General features: G+C 30.3%; 1 protein-coding gene across 3 annotated transcripts in view; it reads right to left on the bottom strand.

Annotated features, from left to right (window-relative positions):
• The window catches only part of LOC126878907 (retinoic acid receptor RXR-alpha-B), a 281,711-nt gene extending 267,183 nt beyond the window's left edge, over nt 1-14,528 (bottom strand). The window contains exon 1 of one of the 3 annotated variants that reach the window (XM_050641800.1): nt 14,285-14,528. The gene's annotated coding sequence lies outside the window, so the exon portion shown is untranslated. Of the gene's footprint in view, nt 1-14,225; nt 14,242-14,267 lie in introns of those variants that run through there. The other 2 variants (XM_050641798.1, XM_050641799.1) reach the window with 2 other exon arrangements.
• Nucleotides 14,529-22,101: the final 7,573 nt, after the last annotated feature.

Raw genomic sequence — 22,101 nt, 5'->3', positions numbered from 1 at the left:
AGTTTTTTCGGTTTCTGTATTTTAATTATCGTCTTCTGAAAAGACGATTTAAAATCATGAATATCAAATAATGATAATTATATTTTATCCCAAGGTTCAATTTACATGGAAATCCAACATTAGTTGATTTTCTAATTTTTCGTTTTTTGAGAACGATTTCCGGATTGGAAGTCGAAACGTCAAAAACTAACAAAAATGTAATTATCATTACAACACATTCCATCAAAAAAAATTTTGTCAACATAAAAATGTTAAATAATCAATAAAATGATATGTATTATAATTTTATATTTAAAAAAAAATGGCCCGATTTTCATTGAAAAGTCCCGGATTTTAGGTAGTTTTTTCAGTCATGTCCCGAATTCGACTAAATTGGAGTTGGTCACACTATGTATACTGTATACTATATACATATACTATACACATCGAAGTAACGTTTCACTTTGTTTTAATTTAATTTGTTTGAAAATGAATCGTGGCGGATGGGCAAAGTTCAAGACCCCTAAAATAATTTCTCGGATATGAATAAAGACAGAGGACTACAGAATAATTTATACTATAATATGATCTTTTAGCTATTTATTTAGACACACGAAACTTCGACTTTACAAAGATCGATCTAAAACTCATTCAACTGTTTGCTTTTCATTGATTATAGATAACCGGCATTATTTTCTAAAATAAGAACAAACTAGTGGACAAAACTAACGCAAACGACAAGTAATAGAAAACACTTGAGACTCAAGATAATACTTAGCTGCAGCTGCAAACTATAACAAAAGCTATGGGAGACTATCTTCAGAGTTACAGCATAACATAAACAAAATAAAAGCTAAAAGAAATATAGTCTCAGTCTGGTAAAGTGGAGAATGAAAGAATATTTCACATAAAAACTAGAGCTAAAACACTGTAGTACTTAACCGCGCGACTAAACAATCTGAAAAAAAAAAGAATATAGGAATTATTAGAATTAACAATTAAATACAAAACAAATGCAGAATCTGTAATACTATCTGTAATAAATGAGTTAATTAAGAAAAGAACTTAAAAAACTCCCAGAAAATTGTGCTGATAAGTTATATTTGCTATTAATAAAACATCCTTAAAGATGATATTATGTAATATGCTTTATAAAAAGTCCTAAACTATACACAACTAACTTTGATCATTCGAAAACGAATTAAAAAGGGAAAATTGTTAAGAAAGAAATGTTGAAATGAATATAACATTGAGAAAATCGGCGATTGCATTCTATTTCACTCTGAACACCATCGATGTCCTACACGAAGTGTTTCGTCCTCATATCAAGGACTCGTTAGGGACATCTAGATGGATGTTCAGAGCGGAGTAGAATGCCGTAAACCTTCGTGGTTTAATAAACTAACCAAACTTCAGTAAACTAGGTACGACATCTATATGAAATAAAGGCAAATATTTCTCTGGTATACAAAGAAATCTCTCCAGTAGCGGACGTGAAAATGTGAATTTAAAGCCTTTATAAAGACTTTTGAATTCACATTTTACGCCACTGTCGTAATACATTTCAGCATGTTTTTTTTATTCTTTCTTACTTTTTAGATAAATATCATAATTTTGTCTCATTGCGGTAAAGTAAGTAGTTTTCGAGTTATTTGCGTTTAAAGATAATGGATTCCATAAGACTATGTACTTTAAACTACATTCAATAAGATTATGTGTTTGAAATACATAATCTTAATGAATCCATTACATTAAAACGCAAATAACTTGAAAACTACTTACTCTATCGCATTGAGACAACGGATGATTTACGTAAAAAGTAACGAAGAATCAAAAAACATGCTGAAATGATTATTACGACAGTGGCATAGATTGTAAGAGGGGAAAGGGGGCGAAAAAGAAGTATATATCCCTACAGCACGGCTCTGGTAACAGCGGAAAACTATCTTTTAAGACTAGTTGAAATACTCTAGTATGTGTAAACTGTGTCAAGTTTGAACAAAAAATATTAAAAGGTGCTTTAACCATGGGCTAAAATCATTTTAGAACATTTGTAATAAAACACTCTGTATCTCGGTAAGGAAGAATATTTTATTTAAGTGTTTTGGGTTAAATATTCGTATTTTGTGCTAAGGTTTCTCCAGTTACGATATGGACAATTGTTAATAAAGCACCCTGTATAGTAGAAATTACGCGAGTTGCATGAGAGCTGAGAAAATCAATGTAGAGCCAAGAAAGTGAACTAAATAGCCCACTACAGTTGAGTTTTACAAAAATCAAAGTTTATAATACCCGATAAGGTTCAGATGAATTAGCACTGATAGCAAGACAGCAATAGGTAGTAAAATAGTCAAAAGAAATATAAGGGTAATCAGACCAAAATAATATTCACGTGATATGCTACATACAGTGCGCTGGAATAAGTCTATAAGTGTTACCCCCCCCCCTTATTAACTTATTTATTTTTAGTACATAAGCAAAACGCTCGGATAGGTCGATTTTTAAAATAATCATAGTATATTATAGCATCAATGTTTCGAACTTTACGCGATCCCTCTTCAGGTGACGGGCATAACTTTGATTTTTTTAAATGGGAAAGTACATCATATGACACCTCGTTTAAAAGCTTTTGAATACTGATTACAAAAATGTATAACACTTTGATACTTTTTGAGAGCGTAGGCGCAAAATTTCGTTCGAATTATTTTTAAACGCTTTAATTTTTTTCGAATCCTGAGAAAACTAATAAGTATTTTTGAAAAATTTAAACACAGAATGAAAGATTACATTATTACCGAAAGCTAAAAATCCCTTAGAATAAACAAACCTTTTCTTTTGAATGATATATTTGAAATTAAAACTCAGACTAAATTTTCTCTTTTTTTTCACCCCTGTGACTTATTAAAATAAACATTATAGAAGTTCGCAGGGACTTTCGACCCTCGAGAATATTGTAGTATTTCATTCTGCGTTTAAATTTTTCAAAAATACTTATTAATAATTCGACCGAAATTTTGCGCCAACGCTCTCAAAAAGTATCAAATTGTTATACATTTTTGTACTCAGCATTTCAAAAGCTTTTAAATGAGCCTTTACTTTCCCATTTAACAAAATCAAAGTTATGCCTGTCACTTGAAGAGGATCCCGTAAAGTTCGAAACATTGATGCTATAATCTATTATGATTATTTTAAAAATTGACCTGTCCAAGCGTTTTGTTTATGTACTAAAAATAAAAAAGTTAATAAGGGGGAGGGGGGTAACACTCATTTCAGCGCACTGTATAAGTACATAATTAAGTATCTGAACACAGAAACATATTCATTGTCTTGAAAGGACCAAACGAGGTATTCTGCATAAAATGAGCATAAAGTGAAAAATGCTAATAGCAAACAACAACTCTTTAATTTCAATTATGTCACGAAGAACAAAGCAGCGATGCGGATTAAGTAAATCAATCTACAAGATAATTCAGGAGAACAGAAAGAAGACAAAAAATCTCCTTTCATTAAACTTAAGAACATGATTGAACAATTGAGCTATTCAGAGCAGTACATAAAATAAGAATTGTTGTGATCATCGGATACATTTGTAGTGACACCACAAGAAGAGAAGAAGCGTTTAAATTTTTATCTGAAGACATCAAGGTGAGAATTTATCAATAGAAACCTATAAATTTACATTATATTGATAGTTTCCTACCTTTAGAAGTATCGGAGTCAAACTGTCGCAATTTTCCTGTCACAGTGGCAATTGCCAAACTCCTATACGTCTAAAGGTGGGAAACTATCAATATAATGTAAATTTATAGGTTTCTATTAATCATTCCACACCCCTACTAGTTTCATGTCTGTTTATTTATTTTCACAACGTACACATTTACTCTGGGCTAATTAGCAAAATTCATGGAAAAGTTATTTACCAGCAATTTTATTGCTGGAATCGAATTATAAGATCATATATATTAATAATATAGGTATGCAAAGTCCGCAGATAGTGTGCTACTTTTTTTTATAAACAAAATGGCGCCGACAAATCGTATTTTTTTCAATTATTGCTCTATAACTCCGAAGATTTTAACTTTACAACAAAAACACCCAAATAAAAATTCACCGCAATTAAATTCTGCATAGAGATATTTTTTCACGATTTGCTCCGACGAAAATTTTCCTCGGAAAATGCGGGTTTTCCTAACAAAAACTATAATTTTCAAATAAAGTTTTAGGTAAGTAATTATTAATTAATAATTAAATAACTTAGTGACATCAAAGCTTTCTTGGTATAGATTGTAATTCCAGAAGCCGGTGAAAATTAAACGAATATTTTAGCAACAATTCAATTGTTAATTAACAATTTACGATCGCAATAATAACCAAAATAATCATGGTACATTGATCAAACTTATAAAGATTATAAAGATGAGATGCTTATTTAATATTTTATCGACAAAATATAAATTTTTTTTTTGCATAATCTTTAAATTTTGAAAAAAAAATAGTTATAATACGCTGGTCTAATTAGTAAAGTACAAAGAAAGGTTATTTACCAGCAATTTTATTGCTTTAATCGAATTATAAGATCCTATATATTATTAATATAGGTATGCAAAGTCCACAGATAGTGTGCTACTTTTTTTATAAACAAAATGGCGCCGACAAATCGTATTTTTTTAATTATTGCTCTATAACTCCGAAGATTTTAACTTTACACCAAAAACACTCAAATAAAAAATCACCCCAATTTAATTCTACATAGAGGCATGTTTTTCCCGATTTGCTCCGACGAAAATTTTCCTCGGAAAATGTGGGTTTCCCAACAAAATCTCGAATTTTCAAATAAATTTTTTGGGCCAATAATTATTTATCAATAATTCTATAGCTTGGTGAAATAAAAGCTTTCTTGGTATAAATTATAAATTCAGAAGCCGGTGAAAATGAAACGAATATTTTAGCAACAATTCAATTGTTAATTAACAATTTATAGTCGCAATAACAACCAAAATAATCATGAGACATTGATCAAACTTAGAAAGATTATAAAGGTGTGATGCCTATTTAATATTTTGTTGACAAAATATAAATTTTTCATTTTTTTGCATAATCTTTAAATGTTTAAAAAAATTGTTATAAACAAATTAACATTTCTTAGAAATTGTTTATTATATTCTAATTTTAAAAAAATACTTAAAATGCGTATTTCATAGGTCTTGAAAATGAATGCTTTAAAAAAATTTTCCAACCATTTGCAAAAAAGTTTATAATTTGTTTTAATTGTTTCAAAGCTTAAAAGTGAGTCTATGGTACAATCTAATTACTCACAAAGAATGTCAAAAATTAGTGCAATGGTTATATTTTAATCAAAGATTAAAAATACTTTTTTTTTGTAATTTATAGCGCGAAAGTAGGCTTGATACAGAGCCGGAGATAAAATGTTCACTCGAAGCGACTGACACGCTTAAACTCGCGCGAGATGTGTATGTGAGCGGGTAGCTACGGTACTGTATTATTCTACTGTTGCGCGTGTAAATTACAAAAAAATATATTTATAATCTTTAATTAAAATATAACCATTAAACTGATAATCAATATTTTTTATAAATATTTAGCTTGTACTTTAAACTCACTTCTACGCTTTGAAAGAATTAAAAAAAAATTATAAACACCGTAGTAATCGTATGTTTATTTTGCTGTTTCATAACTTTTTTGTAAATAGTTGCAAAAAAGTTTTAAAGCATTCATTTTCAAGATATTTGAGATGCGCATTTTAGCTATTTTTTTAAATTATAATATAATAAAAACTTTCTGAGAAACGTTAATTTGTTTATAACTATTTTTTTTAACATTTAAAGATTATGCAAAAAAATAAAAAATTTATATTTTGTCGACAAAATGTTAAATAGGCATCTCATCTTTATAAGATTTCAAAGTTTGATCAGTGCATCATAATTATTTTGGTTATTATTGCGACCGTAAATTATGAATTAACAATTGAATTGTTGCTAAAATATTCGTTTCATTTTCACCAGCTTCTGGAACTATAATCTAAACCAAGAAGGCTTTTAAGTCACCAAATTATTTAATTATTGGTAAATAATTACTTATCTAAAACTTTATTTGAAAATTAAAGATTTTGTTGGGAAAACCCGCATTTTGCGAGGAAAATTTTCGTCGGAGCAGATCGGGAAAAACACGTCTCTATGCAAAATTTAATCACGGTGAATTTTTATTTGGGTGTTTTTGTTGTAAAGTTAAAATCTTCGGAGTTCTATAGAGCAATATTTGAATATAGAATTTAAATATAGAATCTATAGAGCAATAATTGAAAAGAACACGATTTTCGGGCGCCATTTTGTTTATAAAAAAAGTAGCACACTATCTGAGGACTTTGCATACCTATATTATTAATATATAGGATCTTATAATTCGATTCCAGCAATAAAATTGCTGGTAAATAACTTTTCCCAAAAATGGCCTATTCTCCGATATAATCAGCCCAGACTAATTATGATTTCCGTCTTTTGCGTTACTTTGCCGATTCTTAGTGCACTCATCACTGCATGTGGAGAAAATACCGTAACAGAAACCTCGCAAAAATGGTATACCTACCAAGTAAAGAGCATGCAAGGACGAAAAAGCCTTCCAAGTAACTAATATACCCAATATACCGGCTAATTGAAAACAATGTATAAATAGAAAATGATAACAGAAAGAAGAATATTAAAAGTGAGAAATATAATCTAAACTTTATTAATAAAATTTAATTTGAAATATGGAATACCCTATTAAAAACTCCGAAGTGTTTACATTTTTCTAACAGTAAATAAATATATCGTCTGCCTTGATACTATTATAAATCGAATCGTCAAATCAAACAATAATAATATGTATTCATATTTTGATCTTTTCCTACACTGTAAAGTAAATTTTATTGAATATTTTAGTTTTCATATCGAAGATTTGTCAAAATAAGCACATTCATTGACAGTGGAGTCACTAAAGGTGGATATGAGCTATTACCTCCGATTTCGTTGAACCTCCATCGATTTTCATGAAAATTGGTGAGTAGTTAGAGAATACCTCAAGGAACAAAGGTGACATGATGCCAACTTGCGCTTTTACCCTGGGGGTGGAAGTCACCCCTTCTCGGGGGTAAAAATTATTTTATTAAAAATAATACCATAAATCGATAGAGGGACAAATTATAAGTAAAATTTGTTATATACAGATATTAAAATAAATCAAAACTTTTTAAGTTATTAAACATCAAAGATTTTAATTTTTCGTGAGAAAAATCCATGTTTTTAACCGATTTTTCATAAATAACTCAAAAACTGTAAATTTTTAGAAAAAAGTTATTATTACCAAAATTGAAGCTAATAAAAATCTAAATAAACTCGTTAATTTAAAGTGAGTTATAGGTAATTGAATATATATTTTTTTCGGCGAGTACCCAAATCCAAATATTCAATCTTAAATAACGGGAAAATTATGCACTTTATAACATAAAGTATTATACATTTGTCAAAGTACTTAAAAATATCTATCAAATGAGTCCCCGAACAAGTTGATAGCGTTAAAAGTTTAGGCACCAAAAATTTTTCAAAATTTATCTTTTATAGTTTTTTCAAAAAATGGTGTTGTTTTTTTTTAATAACTCCGTCAATTATTACGATATCAGGTTCACCTAAAAACCATTTGAAAGTTAATTTCAAGTAATAATAAACCAAGTTTTATCCTTTTATCCTTTTAAACCTCTTACTTTTTTAAAAATAAAACGTTAAAATAGTCCGGGTTACATGGTAGTCGCAGCAAAATTTAAGTTTAAAACGTTTCTATCTCGGTTATTTTTTACCCTAGCGAAATAGTAAAAACGGTAGAATATTTGGTACAGAAAAACTAAAATTTGGACATATATCATTTTTTACGTATATTAAGTAATTTTGGAGTTATTATCAAAAAAAAAAATGAAAATTACAATAATTTTAAAAATTCTGATTTTCTTAAATTATCTTTTTTTTCAAAAATATGCATTCTAAACCGGTCAAAATTATTGAAGTCATTACTTATACTAATATAAAGAGATTCTAGTAAGGACTGCTATACATTTTAATTTTTGTGGAAATGGCGTATGTTTTATTTTTCACTTTTCCTAAAAAATTCGAACGGGTTCTTTTATTTTCATCATAACTTGCTTAATTTTGATGCTATTAACTTCTATTGGAGCTCATTTGATAGGTATTCCGAAGTACATACTTTGATAAGTGTATTGCACATATATTTTATAAAATACATCGTTTTCCCGTTATTTAATCTTGAATACTTAGATTTAAGTACTCGCCTAAAAAAATATACATTCAATTATCCCTAACTCACTTTCAGTTAACATAAGTTTAGTTTTTTAAGCGAGTAGTTTATTTCGTTTTTTATTAGCTTCAATTTTGGTAATTAGAACTTTTTAGTAAAAACTTATAGTTTTTGGTTATTTATGAAAAATCGGTTAAAAACATGGATTCTTCTCACGAAAAATTAAAATCTTTGATGTTTAATAACTCAAAAAGTTTTGATTTATTTTAATAACTTTATGTTAGAATATATTCAACTATAAATTATGGTATTCTTATTAGTGTTAAAATGGACATAGCAGTCAAAGTGGGCGGGCTAATTCCCCGAACCTTTTAGGTCGAAAACTCTTACATAGGATTGATTACATGAAAGTATCGTGTTACAAGACATATGGATGTGAAAGCGATTTTAGTAGTTTTGTATTTGATATTTTTACAGGAGTCTAGAAGAATATCTCGTTGTAGAAACACGTATCTTAATTTCTTTGTATATTGTAATATTACGGTTTTTCGGTTAAAATAAATAGTTTGTTTACTATTATTTGTACCTTTTATTATCTACTATTTCTAATAGGTTCTGGGCTCAGTTACGTTGTTAGCTCACCTGTATTAAGATAATAATTAAAAGTGTACAGTCGCGAAATTTTCGTGTTAACCGAATACATAATGGCGGAGAGTGCGAAATATAACGTCGAAAAGTTGAACGGCAAGAACTATCAATCTTGGAGTTATTTAGTGAAAATGTTACTCATCAATGCTGATCTATGGGAAATAGTTTCGAGTGAGTTACCATTAGAAGCAGATCGAAGCAGTTCTTGGAAAAAACAAAATGATAAGGCTTTGTCAACTATAGCCTTACTTGTTGACGTTAATCAATTAGTGCATATCCGGAACAGGGAATTCGCGCGCGATGCGTGGATAGCGCTAAGGGAGTATCATCAGAAATCAAGTTTGTCTAGTATGGTGTTTTTGTTAAAGCAAATCTGTAGGCTATCGCTAGAGGAGAATGGTGATATGGAAGCACACATTAGTTTATTCCTAGAATCGTTGAATAAACTGGCCGCCTTAGGGGAAGAAATTAAGGACAGGTTCTCAGCAGGAATTTTGCTGGGAAGTCTTCCAGACTCATACAGTTTTTTGATTACAGCGCTGGAAAGTAGGCCATCGAGTGAATTTACTCTAGAATTTGTTACGAGTAAATTGATAGATGAGTACAGGAGACGTCAGGGAGCTTTGGGAAGAAATCAGGAGGAGTCGGTGATGAAGTCAGTATACGAGGGTAACAAAAATAATGGTACTGCAAGGGCAGAAGCAAGGCAGTGTTATTTTTGTAACCGGAAGGGCCACTTTAAACGAGATTGCTTTAAGTACAAAGCGTTTAAGAAGGAAAAGGCCAATAAAGTCACTGAAGGTACTGATGATGCATGTTTTATGGTCAATTATAGCTCAAGGGACGGAAAAAGGGATTCTGCTTCGTGGTGTGTGGACTCAGGAGCTTCGAGCCACATGGTTAATTACAAAGGATTCTATACCCAATTTGACGGTAGCAGAAAAGGCGTTGTAAGTTTGGCGGAGAAAGGGCAATACTCCGAGGTTCAGGGTATAGGAACAGGACTTATTGAGTGCGTGACTGGATCGGGAGTGGAAAATTTAAAAATCGACGAAGTGTTGTATGTGCCGGGATTAGACTCAAATCTGCTTTCGGTGAAAAAGCTAACAAGTGCGGGACATAATGTGCAATTCGATAAAAACGAGTGTAAAATCGCTTTACACGGAAAAGTCGTCGCGAGTGCGGTGCCTTCACCGGACTTATACAAACTTTCAACTGTGGACCATGGATTGAGTGCTGTGGAGCACTCCAGCAACTGTCAACATGCATGGCATAGACGGTTTGGACACAAGGACATGGATGCAGTCAAACACTTAATGGAAAAGAAAATGGCAGTCGGGATTGATATGACTGACTGTAGGATTAGGGAAACTTGTGAATGCTGTATGAAAGGTAAAATTTTACGTAAGAGTTTTCCAAAATTTTCTCATAGCAATACATTTAATATTCTTGACTTATTACATTCGGATATTTGCGGGCCCATGAAGACTGTTACTCCAGGGGGTAAACGTTATATTTTGACTTTAATTGATGATTTTTCTAGATATACAACTATATATTTATTAAATCATAAAAATGAAGCGGTAAAATGTATAAAAGAGTTTATAGAATTTGCGAGTAATCAGTTAGGTAGGGTTCCAAAAGTAATTAGGTCGGATAGGGGTGGCGAGTACGTAAATAATAATTTAAGGGAATTTTTAAAGGGTAAAGGTAAAAAAATTCAATATACAGCGGGGTACTCTCCAGAACAAAACGGGGTTGCAGAAAGAAAGAATCGATCTCTAGTTGAAATGGCTAGGTGCATGTTAATCGATGCGGGTTTAGCAAAGAAATTTTGGAGGGAAGCGATAGTGACAGCCAATTATTTGCAAAATCGATTACCTACTAAGTCGAAAGAAAAAACGCCCTATGAATTGTGGCATAAAGTAACACCGAATGTGTCGAATTTGCAAATATTTGGGTCTACGGTTTATAGCCACATTCCCAAAGAAAAAATGAAGGATAAATTTGATCCAAAAGGTGAGTCACTGATATTTGTAGGTTACTCTGATGAATCAAAAGCGTATAGATTGTTAAATGTAGATACAGAACGTATTACAATTAGCCGTAGTGTGGTGTTTTCCAAGAGAAATATATGCGTCGAGAAAAAGGAGGCAAAAAGTGAGGAAATATCCATTGGGTCCATGATGAAACGGGAAAAAATAGAGCCAAACGACGTAGAAGATAGAGAGGTTGCAAATTTTGAAAACACGGAGGAAATAGAAAATTCTACGGACACATCTAACACGTATGAGAGCTTAAGTTGGGAAGAATCCCATGACGATGACGGTGATTCTAACTATCAATTAGATACAGATCTCGATATAGAGAATTCAGGTGATCGTAGATCTAGCAGAATAAATAAAGGTATTCCACCTGAGCGCTACATAGCAAAGTTGACAGAACTCGAGGAAGTAGAACCTAGAAACTTTAAAGAAGCGCTTGAAAGAAGTGATAGTGAAAAATGGAAGCAAGCTATGCAAGAGAAAATCACGTCATTACGGAAAATTTTTTGTAAAAGCAATATTGATATATATTTATATATCAAGGTAATAAATCATGAAAGGGTTTACGTACTTATATACGTGGATGACATTTTAATAGCAGCAAAGGATTCACAGGTAATAACTGATATATTTGAAGAGAAACTAAAATGTAATTTTTATATAAGGAGTTTGAGATTATTACAAGATTATGTAGGTATGAAGATTGAAATGTGCGATAAAGGGATATGTAGTTTAAATCAGGCCAGTTGTATTGACAAATTGCTGAACAAGTTTATGATGAAAGGTGGAAAAGAGTTCAATATACCGCTGGATGTTGGATACTACAAGCCTAGCAGAGAAAAGCCGGTGAAAAACAGTGAAATATATCAACAATTGATTGGTGGTTTAGTATATATTGCGGTAAATACTAGACCGGATATATTGGCAAGCGTCACCATACTAAGCCAACAGAATAAAAATCCAAATGAAGTAGATTGGAACGAAGCAAAGAGGGCGTTAAGATATTTAAATAAAGGAAAATATAAAAAGCTTATTTTAGGACAAGAAGGAACATATAGCGCATTATATGGCTATGCAGACGCTGACTGGGCAGAAGACAAAGGGAACAGAACATCAAATAGCGGGTATATATTTTTATTACGGGGTTCGCCTATAAATTGGGGATGTAGAAAACAGAATTGCGTGTCTCTATCATCAACTGAAGCAGAGTACATAGCATTGGCTGAAGGATGTCAGGAAGCAATTTGGTTAAAACAGGTTATAAAGGAATTTGTGGGTTTAGAGCCGGAATTAGTTATATAGAAAAAGGGGTTGTTAACTTTAGGTATTGTCCTACCGAGGATATGATAGCTGATATGTTGACTAAGCCGCTGAATAGGGTTAAGTTAGAGTACTTAAGTAGTAAAGGGGGTCTGTTTGACTAATTCAAAAATAATTTTAGATGCGACGGGATGTTACAATATATTCAACTATAAATTATGGTATTCTTATTAGTGTTAAAATGGACATAGCAGTCAAAGTGGGCGGGCTAATTCCCCGAACCTTTTAGGTCGAAAACTCTTACATAGGATTGATTACATGAAAGTATCGTGTTACAAGACATATGGATGTGAAAGCGATTTTAGTAGTTTTGTATTTGATATTTTTACAGGAGTCTGGAAGTATACGTTGTAGAAGACACATCTTAATTTCTTTGTTTGTATATTATTATAATACGGTTCGGTTATAAAATAAATAGTTTGTTTAGTATTATTTGTACCTTTTATTATCTACTATTTCTAATACTTTATATAACAAATTTATTATTTTTAATAAAATAATTTTCACCCCCGAGAAGGGGTGGAATCGACCCCCAGGATAAAAGCGCAAGTTGGTATTATGTCACATTTGTTTTTTGAGGTATTCTCTAACTACTCACCAATTTTCATGAAAATCAATGGAGGTTCAACGAAATCGGAGGCGAAAACCTTCAGTGACTGCACTATGAATCGGTCATTTTATCGGTCATATCCACATTTTGTCAAAAATAAGTTTATAACATTTTCATGGAGTTTCTACCAGCCTTTACTATTTTTTGAAAAAAATCGCACTAATCCGACCCCTGAAGGAGTTGCATATATTATATAAATAAGTATGTATCATACCACAATCATTGCCCCCATAAACAATATAATCAATATATTATTGCATTTAAAACGGTTTTTCTCAAAAGTACTTCAGTGGATAATATATCGTTTTTAAAATAACCGATTCAATTACACTTTTTGCCCCCTCTGTGGCTCAGTGGTAAGAGAGTTTTTGGATCCAAGGGTTGTGAGTTCGAATCCCAATTGTTAAGAAAATTTTTATTTATTAAAAATTTAATAAATAAAAATAATGTATTTCCTTGTGGGATCGGTACTCACCGGAGGGAGAGCAGACGTTAGGATACAATAAGCGTCTCTTTGTAAAGTCGAATTTACTAAGTCACAAGAAATTTACTCAACACACGCACTACGCATTAGATATTAGACTATAATCTAATTGCGACTGGCTGAATGATGACACTTAAAATCAACCTAAAAAGATTTAAAACGATATTATCAAATCATAAGATGAGGAAGTGGAGTTAATTTTAAATATAGATAAAATTGGATTTTTTAATGAAAGAGTTTCACTTTTGAAAGCAAATTTTGTAAAACATATAAGAAACATAAAAGGAAGATGTAAACATACCTATTTATTGACAAATACAATATTACATATAAAATATCAAATACATTAATACCTAATATAATTGAAGACAAAAATAATAAGGATCAAAGGACAACCAATTTCGAATATAAAAGACCATGTGAATGCAAAACTTACAAGTATATTTACTTTAACAGAAGAATGATTAATTTGTTGTAAATTGCAAATAAAATTGTTTCAAGAACCTTTAATATTACCAACAAAGCTACTTTGGAGTTTTCTAGTTTAAAATGTGTAAAAACATTTTGCAAACAAGCCAAATCTTTATAACTCTATAGGCCGAATAAGTTAAATCATGAAAGGTTAATACAGGTGTAGGTATGTTAAAATATTTTTAACTTGACCGAATAACACAGATCATAATGATATTATTGAAGTAACTACTCGTTTTGACAAGATTTTCGAGATGAAAAACAGATATCACAGAGAAATAGTTTTGGATTAATAATCTTTGTTGTTATATATAAATATAAACATTTATTCTTAATTTTTGGTGCAATCGAATTTGAATTAACACACAAAATTCATCAAAATTCACAAAACAGTTGATTGCACACGAACCTTTGGTAAACAAATACCCGTCAAAACAATTGCCACAACTTTTAGATATTTTTTATCAATTTCCGCAACGGATAAACAACAACTGCACCCGCTAAATTAAAATCAACAACTTCAATTTTTTCGAAAGCGAAAAGTTCATTTACGATTTGTCGCACTTTACATCGCGACGCCTTCGGATCTTTTAAAGACTGACGTCGACGTTACAAATGCTTTCACCGCTTCGCGATTTGCGGGACGTCTGATTCTCATTCTCGATTGTTATATTTCAAAGGCTAAATATTGGAGTTGGCGTGGTATGATGTGAGTATTCGAGCCGGCGCGGCTCACTCTGATTCACCTGCTACTAGACCAGGAATGTACGTTTGTACGTATTTACAGTGTGTTTGCAGGATCGCAGGATTTCTCCTTCTGCGCTTTTTTTGTAAATAGGTGAAGTAAAAGCAGACGATGCTATTATGAAAATAGCACATATGTAAAAAATATTACAACCAATATTTTTTGATATTTTATTTAATTTGCAGTTACATATTCTTATTTGCGACAATTTGTAACCGGTGTTACCTTAGCCATAAATTTCATCCATAAATTTTTTTTTCATATTTTCACAAAAATTTGGTATAAATTTATCAAAAATGAATAAAACAGATAATGACAAGAAAAATGTTATATATGTTATATATGTTTGGAAAAAAAAATTTAAACGGGTGATGTATTGACGGTGAGTAGATAATGCCACTCAAATTCAAAAATCCTTTATGGATGGTACGTTAGTCAACTTTTTTTCTCAGTTTTTTGTTAAATTCTCAAAGTAAATATAATAAAGCATAACATATAAAAAAAAACGTGATGGAGGTATTTTCCAAAACAAGAGAAAAAAATTCTGAAACTTAGATGTATTGCGGGCTATTCGGTAACGTCTCAAATTCAAAAATCCTTTATGGATGGATCGTTAGTCAACTTTTTTTCTCAGTTTTTTGTTAAATTCTCAAAGTAAATATAATTAAGCATAACATATAAAAAAATCGTGATGGAGGTATTTTCCAAAACAAGCGAAAAAAATTCTGAAACTTAGATGTATTGCGCGGTATTCGTTAATACGTCTCAAATTCAAAAATCCTTTATGGATGGATCGTTAGTCAACTTTTTTTCTCAGTTTTTTGTTAAATTCTCAAAGTAAATATTATTAAGCATAACATATAAAAAAATCGTGATGGAGGTATTTTCCAAAACAAGCGAAAAAAATTCTGAAACTTAGATGTATTGCGCGGTATTCGTTAATACGTCTCAAATTCAAAAATCCTTTATGGATGGTACGTTAGTCAACTTTTTTTCTCAGTTTTTTGTTAAATTCTCAAAGTAAATATAATAAAGCGTAACATATAAAAAAAAACGTGATGGAGGTATTTTCCAAAACAAGAGAAAAAAATTCTGAAACTTAGACGTATTGCGGGCTATTCGGTAATACGTCTCAAATTCAAAAATCCTTTATGGATGGATCGTTAGTAAACTTTTTTTCTCAGTTTTTTGTTAAATTCTCAAAGTAAATATAATTAAGCATAACATATAAAAAAAATCGTGATGGAGGTATTTCCCAAAACAAGCGAAAAAAATTCTGAAACTAGATGTATTGCGCGGTATTCGTTAATACGTCTCAAATTCAAAAATATTTTATGGATGGATCGTTAGTCAACTTTTTTTCTCAGTTTTTTTTTTAAATTCTCAAAGTAAATATAATTAAGCATAACATATAAAAAAATCGTGTTGGAGATATTTTCCAAAACAAGCGAAAAAAATTCTGAAACTTAGATGTATTGCGCGGTATTCGTTAATACGTCTCAAATTCAAAAATCCTTTATGGATGGTACGTTAGTCAACTTTTTTTCTGTTTTTTGTTAAATTCTCAAAGTAAATATAATAAACCATAACATATAAAAAAATCGTGATGGAGGTATTTTCCAAAACAAGCAAAAAAAATTCTGAAACTTAGATGTATTGCGCGCTATTCGTTAATACGTCTCAAATTCAAAAATCCTTTATGGATGGTACGTTAGTCAACTTTTTTTCTCAGTTTTTTGTTAAATTCTCAAAGTAAATATAATAAAGCATAACATATAAAAAAACGTGATGGAGATATTTTCCAAAACAAGAGAAAAAAATTCTGAAACTTAGATGTATTGCGGGCTATTCGGTAATACGTCTCAAATTCAAAAATCCTTTATGGATGGATCGTTAGTCAACTTTTTTTCTCAGTTTTTTGTTAAATTCTCGAAGTAAATATAATTAAGCATAACATATAAAAAAATCGTGAAGGAGGTATTTTCCAAAACAGCGAAAAAAATTCTGAAACTTAGATGTATTGCACGGTATTCGTTAATACGTCTCAAATTCAAAAATCCTTTATGGATGGATCGTTAGTCAACTTTTTTTCTCAGTTTTTTGTTAAATTCTTAAAGTAAATATAATAAAGCATAACATATAAAAAAAACGTGATGAAGGTGTTTTCCAAAACAAGAGTAAAAAATTCTGAAACTTAGATGTATTGCGGGCTATTCGGTAATACGTCTCAAATTCAAAAATCCTTTATGGATGGTACGTTAGTCAACTTTTTTTCTCAGTTTTTTGTTAAATTCTCAAAGTAAATATAATACAGCATAACATATAAAAAAATCGTGATGGAGGTATTTTCCAAAACAAGCGAAAAAAATTCTGAAACTTAGATGTATTGCGCGGTATTCGTTAATACGTCTCAAATTCAAAAATACTTTATGGATGGTACGTTAGTCAACTTTTTTTCTCAGTTTTTTGTTAAATTCTCAAAGTAAATATAATAAAGCATAACATATAAAAAAACGTGATGGAGGTATTTTCCAAAACAAGAGAAAAAAATTCTGAAACTTAGATGTATTGCGGGCTATTCGGTAATACGTCTCAAATTCAAAAATCCTTTATGGATGGTACGTTAGTCAACTTTTTTTTCAGTTTTTTGTTAAATTCTCAAAGTAAATATAATAAAGCATAACATATAAAAAAATCGTGATGGCAGGTATTTTCCAAAACAAGCGAAAAAAATTCTGAAACTTAGATGTATTGCGCGCTATTCGTTAATACGTCTCAAATTCAAAAATCCTTTATGGATGGTACGTTAGTCAACTTTTTTTCTCAGTTTACTCAACTTTTCTCAAAATACCTCCATCACGATTTTTTTATATGTTATGCTTTATTATATTTACTTTGAGAATTTAACAAGAAACTGAGAAAAAAAGTTGACTAACGTACCATCCATAAAGGATTTTTGAATTTGAGACGTATTACCGAATAGCCCGCAATACATCTAAGTTTCAGAATTTTTTTCTCTTGTTTTGGAAAATACCTCCATCACGTTTTTTTATATGTTATGCTTTGTTATATTTACTTTGAGAATTTAACAAAAAAACTGAGAAAAAAAAAGTTGACTAACGTACCATCCATAAAGGATTTTTGAATTTGAGACGTATTAACGAATACCGCGCAATACATCTAAGTTTCAGAATTTTTTTCGCTTGTTTTGGAAAATACCTCCATCACGATTTTTTTATATGTTATGCTTTATTATATTTGCTTTGAGAATTTAACAAAAAACTGAGAAAAAAGTTGACTAACGTACCATCCATAAAGGATTTTTGAATTTGAGACGTATTAACGAATACCGCGCAATACATCTAAGTTTCAGAATTTTTTTCGCTTGTTTTGGAAAATACCTCCATCATGATTTTTTTATATGTTATGCTTTATTATATTTACTTTGAGAATTTAGCAAAAAACTGAGAAAAAAAGTTGACTAACGATCCATCCATAAAGGATTTTTGAATTTGAGACGTATTAACGAATACCGCGCAATACATCTAAGTTTCAGAATTTTTTTCGCTTGTTTTGGAAAATACCTCCATCACGATTTTTTTATATGTTATGCTTAATTATATTTACTTTGAGAATTTAACAAAAAACTGAGAAAAAAAGTTGACTAACGTACCATCCATAAAGGATTTTTGAATTTGAGACGTATTACCGAATAGCCCGCAATACATCTAAGTTTCAGAATTTTTTTCGCTTGTTTTGGAAAATACCTCCATCACGATTTTTTTATATGTTATGCTTAATTATATTTACTTTGAGAATTTAACAAAAAACTGAGAAAAAAAGTTGACTAACGTACCATCCATAAAGGATTTTTGAATTTGAGACGTATTACCGAATAGCCCGCAATACATCTAAGTTTCAGAATTTTTTTCTCTTGTTTTGGAAAATACCTCCATCACGTTTTATTTATATGTTATGCTTTATTATATTTACTTTGAGAATTTAACAAAAAACTGAGAAAAAAAGTTGACTAACGTACCATCCATAAAGGATTTTTGAATTTGAGACGTATTAACGAATAGCGCGCAATACATCTAAGTTTCAGAATTTTTTTCGCTTGTTTTGGAAAATACCTCCATCACGATTTTTTTACATGTTATGCTTTATTATATTTACTTTGAGAATTTAACAAAAAACCGAGAAAAAAAGTTGACTAACGTACCATCCATAAAGGATTTTTGAATTTGAGTGGCATTATCTACTCACCGTCAATACATCGCCCGTTTAAATTTTTTTTTCCAAACATATATAACATATAACATTTTTCTTGTCAATATTATCTGTTTTATTCATTTTTGATAAATTTATACCAAATTTTTGTGAAAATATAAAAAAAAATTTATGGATGAAATTTATGGCTAAGGTAACACCGGTCATATTTGAGCGACATATACTCTAACAAGAGTGAACGGTCCATATAATAATTCCAGCTATGTACCTGTATAAATTACCATCTTTGAAGGTGGTGTAAAAGGTACTTATCATTTATGTATTGTCTTTTGGAAGGATTACTAGAGAAAATCCAAATAAATTTTGAAAAAATGGCTGAAATCGCTGAAATTCTTGTAACAGATTTCGTAATGAGTGAACATGGGTGTAAGTTATTGGTGGTAAATGATTTTAAATTTCACTTAAAGAAAGTGCTAAAAAGTGGAAAACATGTATGGTACTGTTCTGCATCTGGTTGCCAGGCAACCTGTTATACCGACGGTAAGTTTTTTTTAATATTTTGAGTAGTAACTATGTTGGTTATCAACACTTTGTTGTCAAAAATGCACATTTTTGCCATTTTTGTCTGTCAGTATGAAGAAAAACATTCAAAACAAAATTTAAGATAACCGCATTATAGAGCATGTAAAACAATTTAAACAAGGTTTTATAAATTTCGCTAAACCTAATTGTTGCTTATAAAACTATAAATTAAGTCAGTTTAACGTTAATATAACTTAAGTAAAAATACAACTTATATCTTGATATTACGTGAAATAGCTCAAAGGAATGAGTAGAATACACGGTTTTTATGACCCTCAGTGTAACTACGTAACAATTATTTTAGTTTCTATATGGAGGGAATAACAAAATTTATGTAAATCTGACCAATTTTTTCTCAATTTAATTATTTATTGACAATTTAAATGAAAAATAGCCGATTTTAAGAATTTTCGTCTATAAGTTACAACATTTTACCAAAAAACTGAAAAAAAACCGATTAGTTTATTGAAATAGCCTTAAAATGAGTTAAAGTAAAATAGAATTGGAGCTTTGTTTATCAATAAACATTAATGAAAAGTAAACATTTGCGATAGGCTCCGTGTTGGCTTAATCCGTTAATGTTCAAATTTATTTCTTACGTTTTAAGCTAACTACCTGAGGTACCCCTAAACCCTAAAAATGTCATCAAAACGACGATTTTGAAGCTCTTCCGACTGGATTAAAGAAGCTATTATCGATTCAAACAAAAGTTTTGTATTTTTAACTCTAAATTTCAACTATTTAATTAAAAATAAAGGTTTTCAGTTGAAAATTCAAAGTTGCTACACCCACCGGTTTCGCAGGCAGAATAAGAACCCTGCTATTGCACAAGTATATAGATTTTGAAAAACCATTAAAAAAGCATTCCAAAGTTTTTTCGATATAACGTCTAGTTCTTGAGATATTTGACAATCGGCTTTCTGGACAGAGCCCTTTAATAATGTAAATATTCTTACTCAAGCTAGACATAAGCCGAGTGAGAGAGCTGACCGTGAAATTCATTTGCTATGTTTCCAAATTTAACGGATCTCGGGTTGTCTTGAGAATGTATATTTAGCATATACACAACGGATCGCGCGCGCTGCCCTCTACAGCGGATTTAGTGGAACCACTGCAATATAAAATTCACCAAAAGGAGTGCAAAATGAGGTCCAGACAAAAATCGATTTCCTTGTACCCCAACCATTGTTACATCGAGATATCACTATATACACGTGAATACAAGGTGAGATCCAAAATCGGATCTCACCTTGCAAAACGGATCTCATCTTGTATAGCTGATGATACAAACGGATCTCGCCTTGATATGAAGACATATATATATATATATATATATATATATATATATATATATATATATATATATATATACATATATATATATATATATTTTTTTATAAATATATAATAAAATATATAATATACCATAATCTTATAATAAGATTATGGTATTCTTGACTGTATATTTAAATATCAAGCAGTAATTCGTGAGGATGCAGTCAATTTCTGGCCCACAAGGCAAAGAAAACTCTTTGACTTACTGTCAAGCTTTCGAATTTATTTTAATTCTTTTTCAAGACATCTGTTGACAAAAATATACAAATATAAAAATTATGTACTTACAATTTTCTTAATTACTTACTAGTCGTGAGATTACATTGGAAAAATTAGGAACTTTACTAAAAGGACAATCATGCACATATAAAAATTCATTTTAAATACTTCAATTATATTGTCACGTTTGAAATATGTCACGAAATATATAAAGTGTATATACTTTATGTAGAAGGAAAGTAAAACTAGTAACAATATAATTTTTTTTTTATTAGATTTTATTAGTTTGATCTATGAAAAATAAATTAAGTTTAATTAGTCCAGTCAATTTGTCTAAAGTATATATAAATTTTGATGTTGGATTGTATAATAGAAAATCAGATTATGATGTGCTAATTTTTTTGTTGATATGCTAATATGTAACAATAAATGTTACTTAGTTTGTCTATATCGGATTTTCTATTTATACATTTTTTATTTTTCTGTATATGTGTCATTTCTATAAATAACCTTTTCTGTTCATTTTTTACCCTCTGTAGGATTGACGCTTGTGAAAAGTTAAATGTATGATTTAAATTAATTGAGTGGTCGGCTAACGCACAAGCTTGTGATTTATTTGTGTTAATATCACTTCTGTGAGAAATTATTCTACTGTGCAATGTACGAGAAGTTTCTCCTATATAAACTTTATCACAGTCTGAGCAAGGTATTTGATACACAACTTTTGAACTTTCCTTAGTCGTTAGAGGATCTTTAGTTTTAGTGTATAGTTGTGCTATAGTTTTAATATTTCTAGTAGCAATTTTCATGTTTTCCAATCCTTTAAATAATTTTAGAAGTTTTTGTGTTAAGAATGGAATATAAGGTAAAGATCCAAATGTTTGCGATGTTGCTGGTACTAAGGTGTCAACTGTTGGGCTATTTATTTTTTGGCTTGTAATGATGGAAGGTGGAGAGGTTGCAGTACTAAAAATTAATTTATTAAGTAGGCCTACCGGATAAGAGTTTTCCATTAATATATTTTTTAGTCTCTTCAAACTCTGTTCTCTATATGTTGGATGAGATATTTTTATTACTCTACTTTTTAGTCCCAAAATTAAGTTTATTTTCATTCTTGTAGGATGTTCTGAAT

Source organism: Diabrotica virgifera, chromosome 1 (genome assembly GCF_917563875.1).
Source record: "Diabrotica virgifera virgifera chromosome 1, PGI_DIABVI_V3a".
Taxonomy (NCBI): domain Eukaryota; kingdom Metazoa; phylum Arthropoda; class Insecta; order Coleoptera; family Chrysomelidae; genus Diabrotica; species Diabrotica virgifera.
This window is presented reverse-complemented; position numbering and strand designations above follow the sequence as displayed.